A 24,092-nucleotide genomic window follows, 5' to 3' on the forward strand; every position below is an offset into this window, starting at 1 on the left:
TTAAAGAACTAGAAAAACAAGAACAAACCAAACTAAAATTAGCAGAAGGGAAAAATTAATATAGATTAGAAATGAAATAAATGAACTAGAGACTATAAACAAGCATTACAAAAGATCAATGTCTGGATCATCAAAAACAAACAAAATAGACAAAACCTTGAAAACAAGAGTACTCAGACTCAGAAATGAAAATCAGGTGGTAAAACTGACACCATAGACAGACAAATGATCATTAAAGATTATTATGATAACCTAATAAATAGAAAAACTCCTGGACACCTACATCTTGTCAAGGTTGAATCATGCCCAGGGCAGTGGGGCACAACTATAATCCCAGCAGCTCAGGAGGCTAAGGCAGGAGGATCATGATTTCAAAGCCAGCCTCAGCAAAAGCACGGCACTAAGCAACTCAGTAAATAAAATATAAAATAGGGCTAGGAATGTGGCTCATTGGTCGAGCGTCCTTGAGTTCAATCCCCAGCGCTGCCCCCCCCCAAAAAACAATTGAATCATAATGTAATAGAAAAACCTTAACAGATGAATAACTAGTAATGAGACTGAATAAATAACAAACATTTCCATTCAAAGAAAATCCCAGAAGCAGATGAGCTCACTACAAAATTCTACCAAACATTTAAAGAAGAACTAATACCAATTCTTCTTAAATTATTCCAAAATATTCAAGAAGAGAAATGCTTCCAAACTCATTCTACAGGGCATTTAGAATTACTAGAATACCAAAACCAGATAGGAACACAACAACTATAGTCCAGTATCCTTGGTAAATACAGATGCAAAAATCCTCACCAAAATACTAGCACCAGAATCCAACAGCACATTGAAAAGACTATTCACCTTGATCAAATATGGCTCTTTACAGGTGTGCAAGGATATGTCATCATACAAAAATCAACAAGTGTGAGTCACCAAATCAGCAGTATGATGAATAAAATTCATATCCTATCAGCAAACACAGGAAAAGCATTTGATAAAATTCAACATTTCTTCATGACAATAAAAAATCTGAACAAATTTGGTACAGAAGGAATATACCAAAACATGATAAAGTCCTCACGTAACTAGACAACAGCTACATCATGCTGAAGAAGGAAAAGCTGAAGGCTTTTTCTTTCTGATCTGGAACAAGATAAAGCTGTCCACTTTCACTACTTTTATTCAACATAGTACTGAAAGCCTTAGCCAGAGCAATTAGGTGAGAGCAGGAAGGAAACATCATCCAAATTGGAAAGGAGGAAGCCAAATTGTCACTCTTTGAAGATGACATGATCTTATATAGAGAAAACCCAAAGATATCAAAAATCTATTAAACTAATAAACAACTTCAGCAAAGTTACAGAATACCAAATCAGCATATAAAAATGTATATCATTTCTAAATGCCAATAATGAATTATCCAAAAAGGAAATCAAGAAAGCAATCCCTTTCTAATATGTCATCAATTAATTAATTAATTAGCTATAGATAAATTTAAATAAAGAGGTAAAAGATATCTACAACTAAAAACAGTGAAACATTGATAAAAAAAAGAAATTGAAGACTCACTAAAAAAATGGGAAAACATCCCATGTTCATGAATTAGAAGAATCATTATATATGCTTCTTTGAGAAGTGCCTTTTTAGGTCTATTATTCATATTTACAGATTTGGTTATTTGTACTTTACTAATGAACTGAGTTCTTTCCATACTCTGAATATTAACCCCTTGTCAGATATACAGTTTGAAAATATTTTCTCCCATTCTGTAGATCTTATTTTCATGCTATTGATTATTTCCTTTGCTGTGATGACACTTTTTTGACATTAACACTATTTGTCTATTTTTGCTTTTGCTTCCTGTGCTTTTTGGAGTCATATCTAAAATGTCTTTGTCCTTTCCAATATACTGAAGTCTTTCTCTGATGTTTTCTTCTAGAAGCTTCATATTTTCTCATTTTACATTTAAGTCTTTAATCAGTTTTTAGTTGATTTCATAACTGATGATAGTTAGGGATCTAGTTTCTTCTGCATGTGAATATCCAATTTTACCAGCACCACTTATTGAAAAGATAGTCATTTTTTTCAATGTATGTTCTTTGCATTTTCATTAAAGATCAGTTAGCTATAGATGGGTAGTTTTACTTCTAGGATCTCTATTCTTTTCAATTGGTCCATGTGTCTGTTTTTATGCCAATAGTATGTTGCTTGGTCACTTCAGTTTTATAGTAAATTTTGTAGTTAGACCTTATAATGTCTGTTGCTTTGTTCCCCTGAAAGAAGGGTATATAAATGGCCAATAGTAAATGAATAATGCTTAACATTAGTAATCATTAGGGAAAAACATATCAAAACCACAATGAGATATCACATCTGCGGTGAGAATGTCTATTATAAAAAGGACAAAAGGTAAAAAATGATGGTGTGGATGTGAAGAAAAGGATTGAGCACCTTGGTGAGGATGTAAACTAATATAACCATTATGGAAAATGTTATGAACTTTTCCCTCCAGAAATAGTGTGCCAGCACTCCCACTACTGGGTATATACCCAAAGAATATGCAATCAATATGTCAATGAGACTGTGATGGTCCCAGGGTAATTGCAGCACTATTCACAATAGCCAACAAATGGAAACAATTTAAGTGTCTGTCAACTGGTGAATAAAGAATGATAATGTGGAACATACTCTACTATAAATAAACATATATTTATAGTGGAGTATATTTTAATACATGTACGTAGTGGAATACTATTCAGCCATATTGCTACAACACGAATGGACCTAGATGTCATTATTTTAAGTGAAGTATGTGGGTAAGAAATATGAGTACCACCTGATCTCACTCATATTTGGAATCTATAAAAGTTGATCTTATACAAATTAAGAGTAGAATGGTGGTTGCCAGAACCTAAGGAGAGTAAAGGGGAGGAAAGGATGCAGAAAGGTTGGTTAAGGGTATTAGTTATAGTTAGACAGGAAAAGGAATTTCTGGTGTTCTATTGCACAGTGACTACAGATAATGATGTATTATATATTTCAGAAATGTCAGAAGAAAGAATTTTGAAAAAAATGAAAAAAAGAAAAAAGAAGTATTTTGATTGTTTTCATCTAAATGAAAGATGGTCTGTGAGATAATGTTTGCCCTGATTTAAACACTGCACACTCTGTACATCTATCCAAATATCACATGGTGCCCCATAAAGTTGTACAAGTTTTATGTATCATTTAAAAGTACTGTGTATATATTCTAAAGAAATACAAATTTTAAAAATCTATTTATGAAACTATTCACTCAAGTATAATGTATAACAGACAGAAAGTCCAAATGACTAAAATTAGGAGATGTGTTGAATAAAATATTATAGGCCCCAAATGATGAGATAACATTAAAAGACAATATTTGATGAACTTAGGCTTTTAGGGAAAATATATTCTATTGTGGGGGAAAATAGATTGAATTTGTGTTTTCAGTATGATCAAACTTATGTAAAAATATTTCTAGAAATTCTAAGAAAACATTAAAATTAAACGGATTCAATGATCAGATGGTATGTGATTTAATTTTCTCTAATTGTGAAAGATTTTTTAAACAAATAAGAAAACTAACAAAAATAAATGGATGAGAGAACAAGGAGGGGGGGATAGTGAAGAGGTCCCTGCATCTCATGAGAGCTGGGAGATGGATTCCAGTCCTGGCGCATCACTAAGAAACAACAAGTCTTGCTGATGTTGCCTCTTCTGGTCCAAGGATTCTATGGGCCTGTATTTTAGCCAAGAGCCCTTCCTGGTATACCCATGGCCTTCCAACCGTGGCGCCCAACTTAGCAGACCAGATTTTATTTCTCGAGGATCAATTTCAGAACTCCTCCTCACTGATCAGCCTTTTGCCCTCTTCTGAAAGAGCCTAGAAACTGCTGAGGTCATGTCCCCTTCCCCACTTGCCCTCAGCTGTGAGGTGGAAGAGATGACTATTTGGGTCTTAAGCAGCTCTAATCTCAGTCACCACTTCTGTGTCAGATGCAGTGTAGGCTGACTTAGGCTAGGGTTGATTGATGAATGTACCAAGCATGGACTTCCTAAATGTTTAGAAGCCTTAGGGAATGGGGCAGTGTCGCTGAGTAGGGAACCATGGAAACCTTAGTCCATTTCTTCTAATTTCCCAGACTTTCATTCTAATCATCATATTTGGATGCCCTTAGTTGACAAAAATTTGTGCTGCTTAAATGAGCTACAGTGTAGTCTTTCTTTTTACCTTTCTCAGCTTCATCGTACCTTATTCTAGGATATGGCTTATCCCACCTGTTCTCATCTACTTCCTATATTACAGACATATATTGAAATATCTTGGTTGTCATAAACCCCTTCTCCTTCATATGTTTCTCTTTCTTCCTGCTACATGCTTTTTGCCATTCTTTATTATATATGTTATGTATTTACTTCACGCCCCCCATAGTTCTAGAATGCATTTGTTGTTTAGTCCAGTATCTTCAACCAGAAGACTGGTTGTCATTATTTGGAAATAAAATTTTATAGCAAATGAGTTCCCAGAAGTGTGATTTCCAGATGTTGAGGACTAACCATATAGTGAATCTGTAGGTTCCTTAGCAATAACAATAACAATAAATACAGCACTTATGGATGTGCTAGTTCTTAGCCCATCCACAAATATGTGCATTTTATGTTTTGATCTATATGCTTTGTATGCTAATTTATGTATGAACTTGTATAATTCCCACAATATATGGAAATATTTTACACATATCAATTTGTATAATTTCCAGTGACTCTAATTTAGAAGATACTCTTATAACCTTGTTTTACTGGTGAAGCAACTTTTGCACAGATAGATTAGGTGACTTGCTCAAGGTCACAAACTGGTAAGTGACAAAGAACCAAGCTATAAAAGCAAAGAAGATGACTTTAGAAACCTTACTCCCAGTCGTTATTTAAACAGAGTAATATGATTTAGAAGACTATATGGAGAATCTTATTCTACCCCAGTGTAAAGATAAAGCCCTATAATTTATTGGGGTGATACTTATATAGTTGCAATGGATCCCTATTTTCAGATATAATCACTTGATAGAGTATAGGCTGCTTTTCATCCTGAGTGTAAATAGTCTCTTACTTGCTACAGCCAAGCTTTCCGGTATCCCCTAATTCTTCATTTTGAACATTTAATTGGGTCCCTGGTGCTATATATATTTGACTTTTGTTGTGACTTTATTCCATCATTTGACATCCACAAGGCATCATTCCCATAAACCAATTAACAATGTACCTTTCAATGCATGCTATGAGAACATTAGGTGAAATAATTATCAAACTTCTTTCTTGCAAAATCTTCTGTCTTGATGTTTTTTTAAATTCCTTTCAAAATCGATGACTTGCTACCATGTATTCTGATTTGCAATATCAGGCATTGATTGGGATTTCCGTAAAGTACATAAATTAATATTTTCTACTATAAATGTTCCTCAAAATCTTGCAGATAGGATTAGAGAATTTTTTTAAATGTCTTTAACATAAACTGAATTAGTATAAATGCCTGAACAGAGTGAAAATCTCTACAATAACTTGAAGAGAGGAGAAGTTACACATGCTTTGGGGCATATAAAGGAAGGCTTCATGAACAAACCAGCAGAAAAGAAGTCAAAGTTGTAAACAGGCAATTCATAGAGGGGAAATATTACAGTATTCATTAGAAAAAAAAAAAGAAAAGACAACAAAGGGAGGGACTGAAGGAGGAAAGAAAGGAAAGGGCTGATTTCTTTTGTCTGGCTTCTTGGAGAAGACAGCTCCTGAGACAGGCTTTGGATGGTAAGATGTGACTGGCAAAAATGAATTGTAGGGCACTAAGAATGTAGGACAACTAAGACAGACAGGGTGGAAAACATGGGGCAGGTGGGAAACCAGTCCATAGTCTCTGCTGATTCTTAGAAGATGTAGAGGATCACATTCTGTAGTTCTTAAGCAAAGAGACTTTTGATTTCATGTGGTAAGTCAATCCATAATTTCTTGGGTGATAAAATTCTGGGAAAACTAAGGAAGGGGTGGTAAGAAGATCTTAAAAGTTGGTTTATTTAGGGAGAAGAAGCTGTGTAACTGAAGATGGGATTTATTACCTTAGAAAGATCCTTGATAAGCCAGCACTATGTGGATGTAGCCGTGTTACCTGTGAACCTGCTAAACCCCAGAATCCAATGGCTCTTTTGGTTGTAGTTGTCCTATATTTTGTCTCCGGCTAAAGCCCAGATTTGGAATGAGCCCTATGCTCTCATGAAAATAACAGTTTGACTGACAGCAGCACCATTTTACAATAATCTCTGAATGTTGTTTCTTAGGTCTTATGAGTTCTACATTTCTTAAGGGTAAATGTCCTCTATTTTTCTATGGCCATCATTGTCTTGAGTTTATTGATACTAAAGAGTTATAAAAATTGTTTTTTATTCTCAATCTGAGTATCTATAGAAACCTACAGAAGTATTATCTGTGTTTATCCAAGGCAAAAATGTATCCCCATATGTACTAATAGACTCAGTATGTCTGCAAGAGTCCAGGTTCTCAGTGTGACAGCTAAAGTGGGTATTAACACAGACATCATCAAGTCAATCATTCTGGGGTTCTAGTTTGCTAAACATTACTTTTGCAGTAGGGGGCTATGTTTCCTAATGGGTTCTGAACTTTAATTTGCTCATAATAACACCAATGAGTAAATGTATCCACCTGTGGACTTCAGAGTATACTCTTTTCTACATTTTAGGCCTGCAAGATAGCAGTATGTTTTATGCTCTGCTGTATTCATATTTTCTATTAGAGCATGCCTAGCGAAGTCCAATATTCTACATCAATTTTAATAAAGAGAAATTACATTTAATTGTATCTCTATCCTTTCACATTAATCCATTATGAATATTTTATTCAGCAGTGCTAGAAAAATTATATTCACTTGTTAGTGGAGAACACTGTTTATAAGGAGTGCTTATAATTTAGGACCTCATAACTTATTTTAAATATTTTAGGCACAATAAATGGTAAGAAATGAAAAATAAGCCTGAACTCAGAGAAAAGTTCATTTAGAAGTCTTGTCTTGAGGTTACGATCACACAGTTAAACTTACTGGATGTGCTCAGCAGGTTGTAAAATCCATATCCAGTGATCCAGGAATGATGACTTCATCATAATGAAATACTTTTCAATTTAAGTCTTGTAAGTTGCAAAATGATTGTCATCTTTCCCCCACCAAGAAAATAATGTAGGTTTTTTGTGTATTTTTTGCTTAACACTGATTTCTTGATGAAACCTGTCTGCTGATCCTCTGCCTATTCCCAGTTTTCATGACCAGGCACAATTGTTATCTTTAGCAAAGAAACAAACTTAAGGCAAAACAGTCATTTCCTAAAATATAACCAAATGCTCTTCTGGGGAAAATAAATTAAAAGGCATCAGGATATTTCACCCTTAAAAAAAAAAAAAAATCAAAGCACTGGTTTTTAATATCTTCAGAGAGAAAATAATTAAAGGAAGCATGATGTTTTCCCAAACATGTTATTTAAATTAAAACCATGTAGTTTATGAAATTAATGTGGAATAGAATCTTGTTCAATGTACTTGAGTCCACTGAACTAATCAAAAGTTATTTTGAATTTGGGAATCTCGGGTAGGGTATCTGTTACAAAATTCTATTTAAAATTTTTACCTTTTTATCCTGTTCTGGTAGCAATCAATAACCAACTTTTTTGATTACTGTTGCCTTACAGCAAATCTTGACGTCAGTTAGGTTAACTCCTTTGACTTCATTCTTTTTCAAAATCATTGGACTATGCTACATCTTTTTGCATTTTCATATAGATTTTAGAATAAGCTTGTCAATTTCTGCCCATAAAACATACCAGGATCATATTGCTCAAATGATCAAATTGGGGAGAATTGACACTTTAACAATATTGACTTTCAACATATGAACATGGTATATCCCTCCCTTGATTATGTTTTCCTCAATTTCTCTCAACAAAATTTTGTAGTTTTCATTGTAAAGACCTTGTTTATATATTGGATCAAAAAACTAAATATAAAAGCTAAAATGTCTACATAAAATAGAAAATACTTATGACTTCAGGTAGGCAAAAGTTTCTTAAAGGATATACAAGAAAATCCATTAAAAAATTATAGATTTCATAAAGATTCTAAAACTTGTTTTTCAAAAGATACAATTATAAATGAAGTATCCAACCACATATGGGGAGAAGGTTTGAGTAACATGTATGTATCTAACAAAAATCTTATGTCCAGAATACAGAAATAATTCTTATGACTCAAGAGGACAAAGAAGGCAATTTAAATAGAAACAAAATATTTGAACAAACCCTTCTCTAAAAAATAACCAATGAACAAATAAAAAGCACTCAATAACTTTAGTTCTTCAGAGGACCCCATGAGGTACCTGCACATTGGTTACAATGGCTAAGAATAAGCCCTGATAATGGCAACTATTAACTAGAAGGTGGAGCACCTGGAATTCTCATACACTGCAGGTGAGGATGTAAAATGATATAGCCACTCTGGGAGACTGTTCCATAGCATCTTCAAAAATTAATCACACATGCAACATATGAAACAGGAGTTCTCTTCCTAAGTTGACCCAAAGCAAGTGAAAATTTTTCTCTTACAAACTTATACACAGAAATTCATAACAGCTTTATTCATAGTGGCCAAATACTGGCAACAACCCCAATATCCAACAATAGGGGAAAGGATGAATTGTGCCCTATTTATACAATAAAATGTGAGTCACCAGTGATAAGGAAAGGAACCACTAAAATGCACAGCAACATAACCTTTAGGACATGAGACTCAGTCAAAGGAACCAGAGGCACCCCTCTTCCCTCAAAAGAGTGCATATTATAAAATTTTGTTTTTACAAAATCCTAGAAAAGAAAAAAAACTAATCCATACTGACAGAAAACAGGCAGTGGTTTTCTGAGGCTAGGGACTAGGGGTAGGGGAGGAATGAGTATACAGGAGCACAAGGGAACTTTTTAGGATGATGGAAATGTTCTAGAACTTGATCATGGCAATAGTTATAAAGACCTATACATTTATTTAAATTGTTCAAAATGGCCAGATGCAGTGACACATGCCTATATTCCAGCAACTCTGGAGGCTGAAGCAGGAGGATTGAAAGTTCAAAGCCAGCCTCAGAAAAAGTGAGGGTGCTAAGCAACCCAGTGAGACCCTGTCTCTACGTAAAATACAAAATGGGGCTAGGGATGTGGCTCAGTGGTTGAGTGCCCCTGAATTCAATCCCTGGTACAAAAAAAAAAAAAAAAGTTTAAAATGTATAGTTAAATTGGTCTCATTTATTGTGTGTAGATTACACTTCAGTAAAGTTAGTTTTACTAGATAACAAAAAGTATATTTCACCAGTTGTTTTCAGGTATCACCCAAGCATACTTGGGTGAAGGCTTTAAACCTCATATTTGGCATGTGTCATAGTGCAAACTGTGGATCCTCTGCAAGTTTCAGTTTGAGCCTCTTTAAAGAATAAACTTAAAGACATTTATGAAACAATGTGAATACAGAATACTTTGGGAGTTTATCCTTTTTTTTGCTAATATTTTATAGTTTGCTTTTCTGTACCTCATTGAACAATTTACATTTTTTTCGTAGGTGAGAAAATCTTTTTGGAACTTTTTCAAAGCATTCTATTTAGATTTTGTTTTAAGAAAATTAAAAATTTTCACTCCTTTTTTTTTGAGGTGTTGGATCCTTAAACATGTTAGATTCTCTCTTTTTAATTAATCTACACAAGAAATGGTTAAATAACAAGTTCAAATGGGCATGAGCAGGTTTGGAATTAACTACAGCTGACTGTGAGCAGGTGAGACAGGATTCAGACTCTGGGTGCTGATTGCTTGTGTCTTGCACAAAGACAAACACCTAAGAGGCATTTGGAATTAAAATGGAGGCCAGTTCCATGGCACATTCCATCATGGTTGGGTTGAGGAGGTAGACAGGCATACTTGAGAATAGCAGAGTAAGAATAAGCAGTCAAGCCATCCAACAGTCAAGCTCCAGGCTGTGTGTATTACAGATGAGTTGGAGCAGTGATCCAAGGACCCCATTGCTAAATTCAGAGCATATTAACTCTCAACTGCATCACTATGATCAGTCAATCCACCTGCCCCTAGGTTGTCCTGAGCCATGCAATTCTACTCCTCTTTGTTTTCACCCTTGCCTTAGCTAAGAGAGTTTTACCCTTTCCTGCTTCTCTACTTGTATAAAATGTTCTTATTTTTCAGAGTTTGATTCCACCATCTCTCTTCTAAAGTTGTCATCTGATTAGCATCCTTCCCCAACCCAAACCCATTTCTAAAAATAATTCATTTGTATATGACTCCCATGGCATTTTTTTGTTTCCTTTCCTTTTTTTTCAGTTTTTATATGACCTAGCCACAGCCTTCTTTATGTCATATATAATTATATGTGTGCACATATTCAGGGGAGGCAGATGCCAGGTCTCGCTCATCTTCATATTCCTACTTCAATTCACAGTGTCTGATGTATAGTAGGAATTTGCTATTTGTTTAATATGTATATTTGCCCTCTTATTATCATGAGTCTTTAAGACTAATAGGTGTTCATTAAATGTTAAATTGAAGTCATTATGTTTAGTCTTACTAGGAGTGAAATGAGTTATTTCTCTATTCATTTGTGAATTTGGGGCAATCCTGTAGTAGCGTTGCATGTAGAATGTGATTTCTGGGAGGGCAACAGGAACTTTCATCTCACTTACTCTGTCTGCTTTGCTGGCACTTCATAGCTACTCAGTAAATATTCTGTGAACACATACCTTTAGTGACTATTCTGTCTTGTCAGGAATCTTTTGAATAGAGGGATTTAAAACCAATCTTTAATATACTTCTCAAATTTTTAAATCAGTAAATTTCTTCCACACACTGAGTTGGTACATTCCTCCGGAGTTATTCTGAGGAAGCTAATGATATAGAGATGAGACTGATAAAGGGATTTTCTGCTCTTCTCCATTTTTCCTTCTATTCCCTGGCAGTTTAGCAGGATTTTCAAAGTCCTGAGGGTTCATCGCAGCACACTGAAAAATCTCCATATCTCCTTTGGCCCACACATTAATTTATGAAAGAGGGAATGGAGGCCCATGGTGGTGAAAGTGACCTTCCCAAGGTTACACAGCTAAATATGTGTAGCCAACCCATGTCTTCCAACTCTCATTCCATTCCTCTTGCAACTGTCCTTCATGCTCCATTTTGCTGTATCCCACGTATAGCATCTTAAACATTTCAATTTTTCTTTAGTGAAGATCTTCCCTTTTCTTTAAGATATACCATCACTCCCAGTTGTACCACCTGCACCAAGCTAAATTATTCCTCAGTGTTTACACCTTTCAAATATTTATAGGCCGTCATCATGACACTCCTTAGTCATCCTTCAGCCTTGTTATATGCATATATATAGCTCCTTTAATCTTTCTGTACAAGTCAGTCTCTCCAGTCCCTTAATCATTTGTACCATTCTCTCTCTAGTGTCTATAAGAGAACAGTTTGAGTATATTCCAGATGGCAAAAAATAACCCCAACATGTTGTAACCAGAGGGAGAAAAACATACTGAAAAGATGAAAGGAACAATCTACAGGTTAATTAGTGGTATGGCCACAAATATGTGCAGTTTTGTTTCAGAATAAAGCAAGCTGTATTTGTTGTAACTGTCTCTTCTTTGAACTTAACAGAATGCTGATAATGCCAAGCTGTGTTTACAGTCCAAATTTTTGCTAAAGACCTTCAACTTTGCACTCCCCCTGTGTGGTATCTCTTGCCTAAGAAAATCAAATAAAATCACATAGCAGGAGTGGATGCAAAAGCCCATTACAAGCTTATCTGTTTTTGTGCAGTTTCTGGAGGGTCACATCATTCCTGGGAGCCCCCTTATAAGGCATTTAGAAGAGACGGACCTTGACTTTTTTCACTATAGTTATTAAGCACTTGGGCATTGGTCATCTTGTAAAAATTATGTGTGTTTACTAAGCATGATTACCTAAATATGGAAACTACTTTAGTGTAAGGGGAATCACCCAGAAATATTCCAATAACATAAATAGAATATGTATATCTCCAAAAGTTTTATAACATTTCAATGAATCTGGGATCTTGAAGGGTTATTGACCTATTGAATAGGTCCCCCTTACCCTTAGTCACCTATATTTAGTCCATGTGTTTATCTTATAAAATCTATCTCACAATGAAGAACTGAATTCTGGATTTTTGGAAATAGTCCTGATTCTAGGTATTCATTTTATGGATGGAAGCTACAGAGGGAGTATGTGGTCAGCCCAAGTGCATGACTCCCCAGTCAGTGTTCCAATTATTTCAATCTCATGTGGTCCAGAAAGTGTTCCTTCAGTCCTGGTCAAATTATTCCTGTGGAATTCCCTGTGCCTTTCCTCTGCCACCGTCTCTGATGATCTTTCAGGACTCTGCGTAGAAAGGAGATTTCTTACTATATTCTTATTGCAAAGCATTGCTCTGCAACTCAGAAATTATGGAGTTCATTAGAACGGAATTCATACTTTTCTACTTAAAAGCCCAGTGACTCTGTTAATCTGGAGGTGGCAAAGAAGGGTGACTATTTTCTCTCTCACACAAAGCAAGATTGTGAAGGGACTTATTCTCTGAATGAAAGAGGAGAGGGGAAAAGTAGAAACCTCATGTTTTATTCAAATGTTAACAAAGAAAATTGAGAAGTGTGTTTCCTTAAAATTGACACCATTTTTATCCCAAACATTCTGGTAAGTGATAGCAGATGACTATGCAAGCTTCTATAGAGGGAGAGGAATTTTTCCAGGAGCATAGTCCCGGTGGGAAGTATTACCTAAAAGTAATACACTAATAGCTTTCAATCTTGCATATTTTCACATACTGTGTGCATACATACGTATATTAATAACTGTTCCCTAGACGTCACTTCAGCACTCAGAAAGCTCGGTGTTGCTATGCGAGTGCTTGAAATGGAATGAGATGCAGACAGCAGTTTAGCAATGAGAACTTTACTAAGATGCACAGTGGAATGGCCTAAGACCCCCTCACCCATGGGTCTTCCTCTGAGCTCCATTGTCACACTGTGTGTGACATGGCTTTCATATACCCATTCCACTCAGAATATAATGGCCTTGCCAGTATTTCTAAGATACTCATCTCCTCAAAGTCTATGTACTTATATTTGGAATAGAAATTCATTAGAAATGTGGTTACTGAATGGTAACTCCAGATATATAAGTATACTTTGCTATATTTTACGTGTGACATATATTGATATTTATAACAAAGAACATATATCTTAAAGGAATGTCTTATATTTTGTAGTAATATGTATGTGTGTATAAGTGTGTATGATTTATATAGTTGTATTCTTCACAGTAATATTTTGAGGTACCTAGGACTGAGATTATTATATCTGTTCCATATATGACTCCAACAGATGAAAAAATTTATCCAAAGTCAGAGGTCATTTATATTGTGCAGAGAGGATCAAAACCCAATTCTTTTGTTTACAAATTTATCACTTATCCCACTTAAGAGATGTGTATTTATTTAAACAAATACATAATAAAGCAAAAGTGGAAAGCTTCCATCAACTGAATATAATGCATAACACCAAAGTGTAAAACAATTGGTTTTTACCAGATTCGGTTACACAGAGACTAGAGTTAGGTCTTCTTTGTCCCAGGTGTTCCTCTACAGAACCTATTACCTCACCTCTTTCTGTCATTCCTTAGATTTTCAAAAACAACAGATATACAAATCTAGAGCACACCAAAGGGTTTCAGAGGGAAATGAAATGATTTTCTTGGCTCAGATGTTAACAGAGTTAACCTTGTTCTAAAGTCATGTGGGAGTCATCCTTGCACACTTGACAGTGTCCCTCACAATACTTCCATTTACAATGAAATTTTACCATTATTTGGAGGAAGAAAATCCATATCCTCAGGCAACACCACCTACTAAGGGAAAGAAACTAATAGTTGAGGTAGCACACCTGGAAGATGGTTTTGTGCAACTTGAAAGACTGCTCTACTGAACCCCCAAAACCCTGCATTCAGATGTTGTCTCTGCTGTTGGCTTGCTATTGGGTCTTAGTCAAGGCCTAGTCTCTCTCTTAGCCTTGGTTTTTGCATCTGTGAATAAGGAAGTGGGACTACATCCTTTCTAAATTTTCTACACATTCTAAGATTATTTAAATTCTCTTCACAGTGTATTATGAGCATATTGGCACTAAATGGAGAAGGAAAAACCCAAGGGAGACTAATTTGCTTCCCAAGGAAGTAGTGTCAGTTGAGACTATTTCCTATATATGGGTCCAGAACCATGAGTGCAAATAATATGATCTAGTTCAAAGATCACTCACCAGATCAGGCTTGAATTATAAGATCTGCTCCCTACTTCTCAAGTCATGCATAAGGTCACTATCCTATTTAAATTTTAGTTATTGTAAGATTCAAATGAGAATAGAAGAATTATGAAGTTCTATTTGAATTTGCTGGATTACTCTCACTCTTCATATATCTGAAAAAATGTGAGTTATAAATTATATCTTCCCCTTTTTACTTTATGTTGTAAATTTGTGTCCCCCAAGGAGGCAGGTTACTACAAGGTAGACCTCTAAATAGTCATACATTGCCTTAATTTTTCTATGAAGTGTAAAAGAATACCCAAGACTGTGTAGTTTATAAAGAAAAGAAGTTCATTTTCTTACAGTCTTTGAGGCTGGAACTTCTGAGAGTAAGCATCAGCAAGGTTCTGATGTCTAGTTGAAGGTACTGTCTGCTTCCAGGATGGTGCCTTGTTGCGCCATTCTCACCTGACAGAAGGCAGAAAGGCAAGCTAGCAGGTTGTAGCATGGAGCTTCTGTGTAAGGACTTCATCCATTCAGGAGGGATGAGCCACTCACTTCTTCAAGCCCCCACCTCCTAATACTACCACATTGCACACCTGAATTTTAGAGAGGACACATTCAATCCATAGCACACATCTTGTCTAAAACAATAAGGGTAATATGATCATTAGTGAGCTACTGATTTCTTTACATAAAAGGATGTTTCTGTGTGTGTCTGTGTGTCGGTGTGTGTGTGTGTGTGTGTGTGTGTGTATGTAATATTACTGTTATCCAAAGGATCATTTTAGCATCTGCATTCTTCTTTTATGACACAAGAAGATAAGAGGGACACCTGAGATTAAAACCTAAAGCCCCGTTATAAGATGAGTCATATTTTTTCATCTGTAAACCATTTTCTTACAGTCCCTGAAACTGGGGATTTATGTTTTTGTATTGCCATGCTTATTGTGCATTATGTACATGGATTCCACCTCATTTTGAGCATATTCTTTTTTCTGAGTTTGTTGAATAAAATTCTTTTATCACATATTGAACTCTTCACTAGTTCTATTGGCCATTAAACCTTTTTAACTTGCAGTTTTTTTATTGCTAAAATGAAGATGATCATAAGGTTTGCTTTTCTACCTCCAAGGATCATTGAAGTGTCAAATCAATTGATGAATAAGAATGGATGTCTAATGGTATGAAGAACTATGTGAATGCAAGGGGCTCTTGTTAAGAATCATGGTGAAGATCATACTGTCACTGGGTGCTAAAAACAGTAACTTTAGAAAAACCACTGTGGGTTACCTTGTTGTTAGGTTGTTCGAAAATAAACAGAATAAATTTGGAGATTTTCTACCACAAAAGCTAAAAGTAAGTGGACACACTTAATCTTTGAGCAGAACTGAGGGTAATACAAATTTCCATGAAACAGACCATGGAGCAAATTCAAATCACAAATCAAAAATAATTGTTCCTATAGCTGTTATAACTCTACAAGTAATTACTGATTTTTTTATAGGTCAATCATGAAATTAATGTTAAATGTAGAAGAAAGGATTAAGAATTAAGAGCAGGAATATGAGAAGCCAGGATCAGTAGTGCACACCTATAATTCCAGTGACTTAGCAGGCTAAGGCAGGAGGATAGCAAATTCTAGTCCAGCATCAGCAATTTAGTGAGGCCTTGTCTCAAAAACTAAGAAGGACTGGGGATGTAACTCAGTGATAAAGTATCTACAAGTTCAGTCCCCAGTTCCCCTTCCCCCAAAAAACAGATTGGGAATATGAGAGAGAGAGAGGGAGAGAGAGAGAGAGAGAGAGAGAGAATGTGTGTGTGTGTGTGTGTGTGTGTGTGTGTGTGTGAGTGAATAAACTTGAAGAGAAATCATGCTTTTGCAGAAAGAGATATTAATGTTCCTATCAGGGATGTCCTAAGCTTTATTTAAGTTTTCTACCAGGCCAGATGTTTTATGGAATTTTGGATTTCTAAAGTTAATAAGCAGACTTTTCAGGAGGTAGGCTCAAAAATCAGACTACCTAGGCACAGATTGCAACTTCAGTAGTGAACTCAGAGGCCTTGGGCAAGGTTCTTAATCCCTCTATGCCACCTTTTCTTCAGCTATAATAAGCTAATGATAGAATCTAGTCATAGGGTTGTTGGTTTACATGAGGGAATACAGTTAAATCCTTAAAACAGCACCCAGCACATAACAAGTGCTGAATAAATGTTGATTATCATCATCTCTAGGGTCCACAAATTTTGGTAGGATTGGAACTGGACTCCTAGCACAAAATTTCATTAATAATATATTGATAAATATAAGTCTTACATAATGGTCTCAGAGATGTGACTCCCACAGTCATTGGTACATTGACTGTTGTCTTTAGGGAGTGGTCCAGGACGAGTATCTTTCTGGTTCTATGTATTATGGGCTCTTGGTTTTGAACATTATCCTCTACCTCCTGGAGGCAATACTGGACTTCTGCTGGGCACTTTGTACAGTGACCTTCACAGCCAGGCTTAAGGCAGCTGTTTTCATCTCCTTTCTACAGAGATTTTAAAAGGTGACCACCATAGTTGACACAGAATGAAGACTCAGTACATTTATAGAGGGGTGGATAGGTAGCTGGATAGATGACTTGATTTCGGCCTCCTGGCTAGGGAGAAAACCTACTCAGCTGCTTGATTTGGAAACAAGGAACTTCAGTGTTTTAAATTCAGGAAACTCGTTTAGGCTGCTCATGGTCAGTAGGCAGTAACAGCAAGTCTCACAGTTCCAATTCTTCTCCACAGTGACGGATCTGACTCTGTTTAAAAAGAGCACGATGTAATATCCCAAACTGAAAAGCAGCATTGCCATCTGCTTTGTTTATTGGTGGTGCCTGTGGAATTTTTATTTTGCTTTTTGTTTTGTTTCTGATGCTCTTCCTGAGAATGGAAGTCCTCCAAAAGTTATTTTCATGACTACTGTTCGTGTGTTATTAGTTTAGTGAAGGTCAGAACCAGGGTCAGTGGTGCCCAAATCTCTGCCTCTGTCAAACTGATATTAAGTTAGTTTGCTGTTAGGGCTTTTGGCACTAGCCACCGCTGCCTTTTGACACTGCAGGAAAAACTACTCCTTGTGGAACACACAACCACAGAGTCCTCACTACAGCAGTGGTTCTCTAATTTACCACATGAGAATGACCCAAGAACCTCCAAAAATCATTATCTCAGGGCTCCAGCTCAGATCAGTTAAATCAGTTTCTGAAAGTAGGGTGTGAGCATCAGTATTTTTGCCAAAACTTCCCTGATGGGAAGCCAGTACTAAGTGTCAACACTTAAGATGGATGTGAAAGCCCCTCACAGAATGTGGCGGTCACTAAAATCTCCGAGATTGGGGGATCAGAGATGTTGGACTGGTCCTTCTTCTTTCCCTGGGGGTAGAAATGGGCCCTATTCCTAAACAAAGCTGATAACGGAGTTGTGACTGACTAATAAAATGTGTTGGCAGTAAAACATATGCTGCTCAAGCAAATGGGCTTTAGAGTTGGACCTGACTCCTTTCACAGCCACACTGCATTCTCCCCTGGAGACCTTAGCCAGGTAACTCACACATGAGTTATCTGTCTACCAGATAAGAATAATAGATAGCATTGGTAGGACTGAGAGACAGGTAGGCTTAGTGTAGAGACTGACCCAGAGGAAAACATAGCAATTTTCTGGGTTTGTTTTGTTTTATGCTTCTTCACAATGTGTATATTTAAATCAAATAACTGTGCTTGCTTTGGTCATCCTACGTGGGATTTCCCCTTTCAGTGTATGTCCTCACCTTAAAATCTAAAGTAAGTAAATATGTCTATAAATGAATCATGTTGTGGTCAGATTTCATAATCTCCTCCCTTTATCAGGAGGTCACTCAGCCTTCACTTCATTTCTTCTGGTTTGTCACCCAGGCTTTTACCACCATTCCAGAACTAATCTTCCTGACAATTTCTGGGGTTTGGTTTTCATGTGAATGCGTGGGGTTTGTTTGTATGTTTGTTTGTTTGACCTTATCGTAGTAACTTTTTCTGAATTAAAGTGTTCCATAACCTGTCTCTAACAGTCTCTTGTCTATCACTGATCCATAGCAGTCTTGCAGTCTTTGCCCCTTCTCTCTCTCTCTCTCTCTCTCTCTCTCTCTCTCACTCTCTCTCTCTCTCTCTCTCTCTCTCTCTCTCTCTGTCTCTCTCCTGTGTGTGTGTGTATTTGTGTGTGGGTCAAAGAGAGAGGGGAACAGCCATTCGCAGCCTCCTCTGTCTTCCCCTCCATGTACCAGTTGAATCTGCAGGTATAGCTGCGAGGATCATCTAAGAAGTAACTTAATGAAGTAGATGTGTCCTAAAGTCTAACTTTTAAGAAATGATCAGGACTTCAGTATCCACAGATCCAAATGACACCATGGGAGTCTGAATATTGCTACATTATTTAAAGACAGAGTCCAAGAAAATAGTAAAAACTCGGTTTGCTAGATAATGTAATAATACGTGATTTCTTACCTTAAATGACCAAAAGTTGACATTCTTTGTGGAGTCTGTGTTGTGAAAAGTCACACAGTAGTGCCATATGATTGATCATATTGATAAATATACTGAAAACATAAGAAACATGTTCTGCAGGAATGTTCTAATTAATATAAATGAGCTACTTTCTCTGACTAAATACTAGCAGAATATCTTAAAAGAAAATTTAGCTGATTCAATTCATGTATTTTCGATGGATGGAGACCCTTTGAAAACTTCAGACTAACATACTCTTGTTGGGAAAAAATGTATATATTATAATGCTATAAAAATTTCTATTTTTTTCAACTCATAATTGAACGGTTCATCTGTTTTGCATGCAGATGAAACCTGTTTGCACAGTCTTGTCAATTTTTATTCTGAAAAGTAGTACAAATAGGTACCCCTTAAACCAGTGGTTGAATTTGGCTGAACATTAGAATCATCTGAAATGCTTATACTATTTTCACTCCTATGCTATCCCAGATCTGGGAAATCAGAATCTCTGGATCCAGGACCCAGGGTTCAGTATTTTTTTTAAGTTCCCCAGATGATTGCAATATACAGTCAAGGTTGAGGATCCCTGTCCTAGAAAATAAGCAGTTTAAGGATCAGGTTGTCTATTATTGCATCCATTAATGTTACAGTGACCCATGAAATAAAAACTTGGTGATTAGAAAATGCCATCATTCTTAAAACCCTCAGAGAATATGGGCCTGATCATAAAGGAAGCAAATTTGTTCCTATGTCTTCTCAGAAAATCAGTGGGAGATAATTTGTTTTTTGTTTTTTTTTTACTTTTACCAACTGCATTTTTATTCACTGTACCCAAATGAGGTACAACTTTTTGTTACTATGGTTGTACACAATGTAGATTCACACCATTCATGAAATCATACATGTACATAGGGTAATGATGTCTGTCTCATTCCATCATCTTTCATACCCCTGCTCCTGCCCCCCTCATTTCCCTCTACACAATCCAAAGTTTCTCCATTCTTCTTTTACCCCCCACCCTCCACCCGCATTATGTATCATCACCCACTTATCAGAGAAAACATTCGACTTTTGGGTTTTTTGGGATTGACATATTTCACTTAGCATGATATTCTCCAATTCCATCTATTTACCTGCAAATGCTATAATTTTATTCTTCTGTATGACTGAATAATATTCTATTGTGTATATATATCACAGTTTCTTTATCTGTTCATCTGTTGACGGGCATCTAGGTCAGTTCCACAATCTAGCTCGTGAATTTAGCTACCTACCCAAGACCACCTGCCACTTGCAGACCCTGGGTCGCCTGCACCCTGCTTATAGATTCAGGGCCCGTGCTTTGTCTCCCCATTTACCAACTGTTCAGAAGCTGGTGCAGCCATCTTGGATTGTCCCTAAATGGAAGGCTGCCATCTTTGTGTGGGGCAACACCTATCCTGACACCCCTGCTAGAGACTGGAAGATAATTTCTAATCTGTTTAATTGAGGCTGTGCTCCATGAAGATAACTTCTTGACCATATGTACAGTTAATTGGAACCTTCTTATTTCTAGGACTGCTTTTCCAACTTTTCAAACTACCTTTATATAGTCTGGTTGATACAAATTTTTAAAAAGAACTTTTTTCAGGATGTGTTAAAGAAGGTTCTTAATGAGAAAGTAGATATATCATATATATTGGCATATAGAGTTTCAATTTATTATAATATTTAGAGATACAGTATTAATTTTCCTCATAACAAAATTTTCTATAAGTCTAATAGCAAGGAGAATATGAAAACAAAAGTGACTAGGCTTTGTATTGGCATAAATTTACCACTTTATGTTAATGTTGAATAATGGGCACATTTGGGAGTATGTCATCTCTATATGAATTCTAAAAATGACTATGGATGTTTTGGTCCCATCTCAAAAGAACCAACATTTGCAAAAGAGGATCTGTGCCCAAATGTATAAACCCTGTGGTGATTATTGAGAAAACATTTTTAAATAAAAAAAAGTGAAGAAAGTGAATGTAAACTACAAAAAAAAGAAAAAGAAGAAACATGAAAACTCACACTGACATCCCCCTACTCTACCTCCCTTGCTCAATCTGATGATTTTCTTAGAATGTTCCTCTCCACTTTCCTAAAAATCATTTGTTCAAATTCTGTGTAATCTCCCAGATTCAGTTATTAAAACTTCCATAAAGCCTTTCCATTTGTAACAGGAAGTAACCACAGATATCAGAATAATGCAATGGTGCATGAAAAATGAACCTGGATTTAGGTAGTAGGCACAGTGAGAGAAAGCAGGTGCTTTAGAGACAATGGCAGGTTGTTATAAATGGCAGAGAGGAGAAAAGGGTAGGAAGGATACCTGACTGGCACTCCATATCAGACCGTATAAAGCCATAGACACATAATTTTGGTGCATGTGGTTTGTGGGACTTTATTCATAGACAAATTTGCAAGTTATCTGTGCTCTGCCACTCATTATTTTGATTTGTTGCACTACACGTTCACAGGAAACTCCCAAAGAAGCCTGGAGTCCGAGCTACAGGTCCGAGCTATTAGGTTCCTATTGCTTCCTATCAACCATAATTCTTCTCATGCTCTGATGCCTTGAAGTTTGGTACCATTTTTCTGTTTTTCTTTGTTTAAAAGTGCAGAGATATTTGTCTAAGGTGGACATTCAAGTTGTCGTGTGCTTTTAATAATGTGTAGTGTAAGTCCCTCTAGAGGCAAGAATACATTTTGCTTGAGTATCTTTCTTTTCATTCTGAATGCCTCTCTAAAAGGCATAGTTTGTAAACTCTTGTTAATGTGAAAAGGGAACATTGGGCACCTTCTCTGTGTTGCTGATGTGTACAGCTATTTTTAAATTTTTGTTCTTCACTCTTTTTTCTGTGCTTGTGAATTTTAAGGTGCCAGACTGACTGCCCTCTAGGCTAGTGTCCCCAATTTATCCCCAAAATAGGAAAAATATGAGAGGCAGCAAAATCCAGAGTCATGTCTGGGTCTGGCATATACCCTGACCCACTCTGGAAAGATATTCAACCAAACGTAAAAGAAAAGTTTGTTTGTTTTTGTTTAGTTTTGTTTTGTTTTTTCTAAATGAATATAGTCCATCTGCTTTTGGAGTTGAGAAGACTAAAGCCTGTTCTGTCGTCACTAAAGCAATTTTGCCTCTTGTAAGCCACCAACACTCAGGCTCTCTTTGGAAAATCTAGAATATTTTTCTCTTTTCATGTCCACCTGTCAAAATTCATTCCTTTAAGGTTGAACTCAAATGTCTGTTTCTCCACAAAACCTTTACTATGCCTGCTCAATGTGATTTTTCCTTATAGATTTCTGTAACACTTTCTTCTACAACATACATCCAATGAGCATATTTTGTCATGTGCATGTTGGATGTAGATAGCTCTCAAAGTGACTGTAAAAGATGCTAACAGCATCTATTGTATTTCTGCATGTCACATAAAAGTTGACTATAGTCCTGGACAAAGAGTTGACACTTGGTGTCTGTTTAATTCATGGAAAATCCCAAAGTTTATCTGTTCAGCTGGACCTTTCCCCCTAAATCAGTGATTGACATTTGCCACCAGATCCTCATAGATGGCTATCAAACTCTCCATCAACCATGCAGACTCGAGCTCTTGAACTTCAGGTACTATACTATAGGAATTAATGGCCTTGACCAAAACTACTACCTCTAGCTACTTAGCAGACCTCTTATGACCAAGAGTCATTGCCATTCCACCCAAACTGTTTTTACAAAGTATGGTCCATAGATCCCTGGTGGTTCCTGATATTCTATTACATGATCCTTTTACTTCTAGCAAGGGAAATAATAATATAGAAAAATAACTTTACCAACCAGCACTTAACAAATGCATAATGTAACATTAGGGTTTTCCTAGGAATCCAATGTTTTCAGTAGTTAAATGGATTGGTGATCTTCTGGTCCTTAATTCCCAGTATGTTTTCTGGAATGAAATGTTGTTAATTGATGGCATAAAGCTCTTAGAATTTTAGCCTCATTTTCAAACATAGTATACTTTCCAGTAAACCAATTAAGTTGTTGGTTTTTCTGTTTTCAGAATAACCATGAAAATAGTTCCATATGAAATAACATAATTTTCTTGTTATTAACAGAAGTACAAAAATTTAAAGGTATCTTTCTTAGTTATGCCTTATAATAAAACAGGTACAAGTCTTAATAAATATACAACAATGTCTAAGTTACATCTTATAATAAAAACAGGTACAAGTGAACTCTTGGAAAGAGGCTTGTAAAACCAAGCACAGTGCTTATTACAAATATTACACAAAATTTTTATCAAATATCAAGAATATAATATTGAGATTTTGTAAGAATATTACCTGTAGTAGAGACAGCTCAGTTTCTAAGAGCTTAACTCTTACCAGCATTTGATAGTTCTTATTTCTTAGATAATTTGAGCTTTATGTCAAAGACATTCCTTCCTGCAACAGAATATAAAGAAATACTTTCCAGGGCCAAATACAACCAGAGAGAACTAGAAATATATTTACTCTTCTCTCAAGTTGAAACATTTAGCTTTCCCATTTTTGAGTGTGAAATGATTGTCAGTCCAATGTGATGTAGTGTTCAGAGCAGTTTTCTCTGTCAAATCTCCCCATAATGGTCCATAGTGTTGGATCTGTGTTAATCCTGATGTGCAGAACTGGGTAGGGGCAATTTACTAGAGCAGTGAAGAGCATAGACACTCAAGGGATACTGGGTGGACTTGATGTTAGTTGAAGATTCTCCCACACCTTACTTTCCTCATCTGTAAAGTAGGAATAATAATAGTGTCTACATATGTATTATAAATGTCTGGCATAAGAAGCACTAGGTTTGCTACAAGTAATGTGAAAAAGACTGCAAATTTTTGACATTCCCAGTGGCCTATAATTACCTGTTGCCCATTAGGATTGTTTGTAATTTAGTAAAGACAAAGAAAAAGAAGGCAAACCAGATGTGGACTCAACCTCTTGCTCAAGAGTCCCATGACAGCCAGATAGAGATGAAAATTAAACAAAGCACTGTGCCTCTTGCTGACGAAAATTTTTATTTCAAATTATATTTTGTTGTTATTATTTAAAACTTAATATTTTTTTTTAAAAAACCTAACTCTATGTCCATGTGTAGACCAGGTGCCCCT

The 24,092-nt window shown here is 36.1% G+C and overlaps 1 protein-coding gene across 8 annotated transcripts in view; it reads left to right on the forward strand.

The window, feature by feature from the left end:
* The window catches only part of Lpp (LIM domain containing preferred translocation partner in lipoma), a 651,895-nt gene that overhangs the window by 514,590 nt on the left and 113,213 nt on the right, over window positions 1-24,092 (forward strand). The gene's annotated exons all lie outside the window — the stretch shown is intronic.

The sequence above is a fragment of the Sciurus carolinensis genome, chromosome 9, assembly GCF_902686445.1.
Source record: "Sciurus carolinensis chromosome 9, mSciCar1.2, whole genome shotgun sequence".
NCBI classification, from domain to species: Eukaryota; Metazoa; Chordata; class Mammalia; order Rodentia; family Sciuridae; genus Sciurus; species Sciurus carolinensis.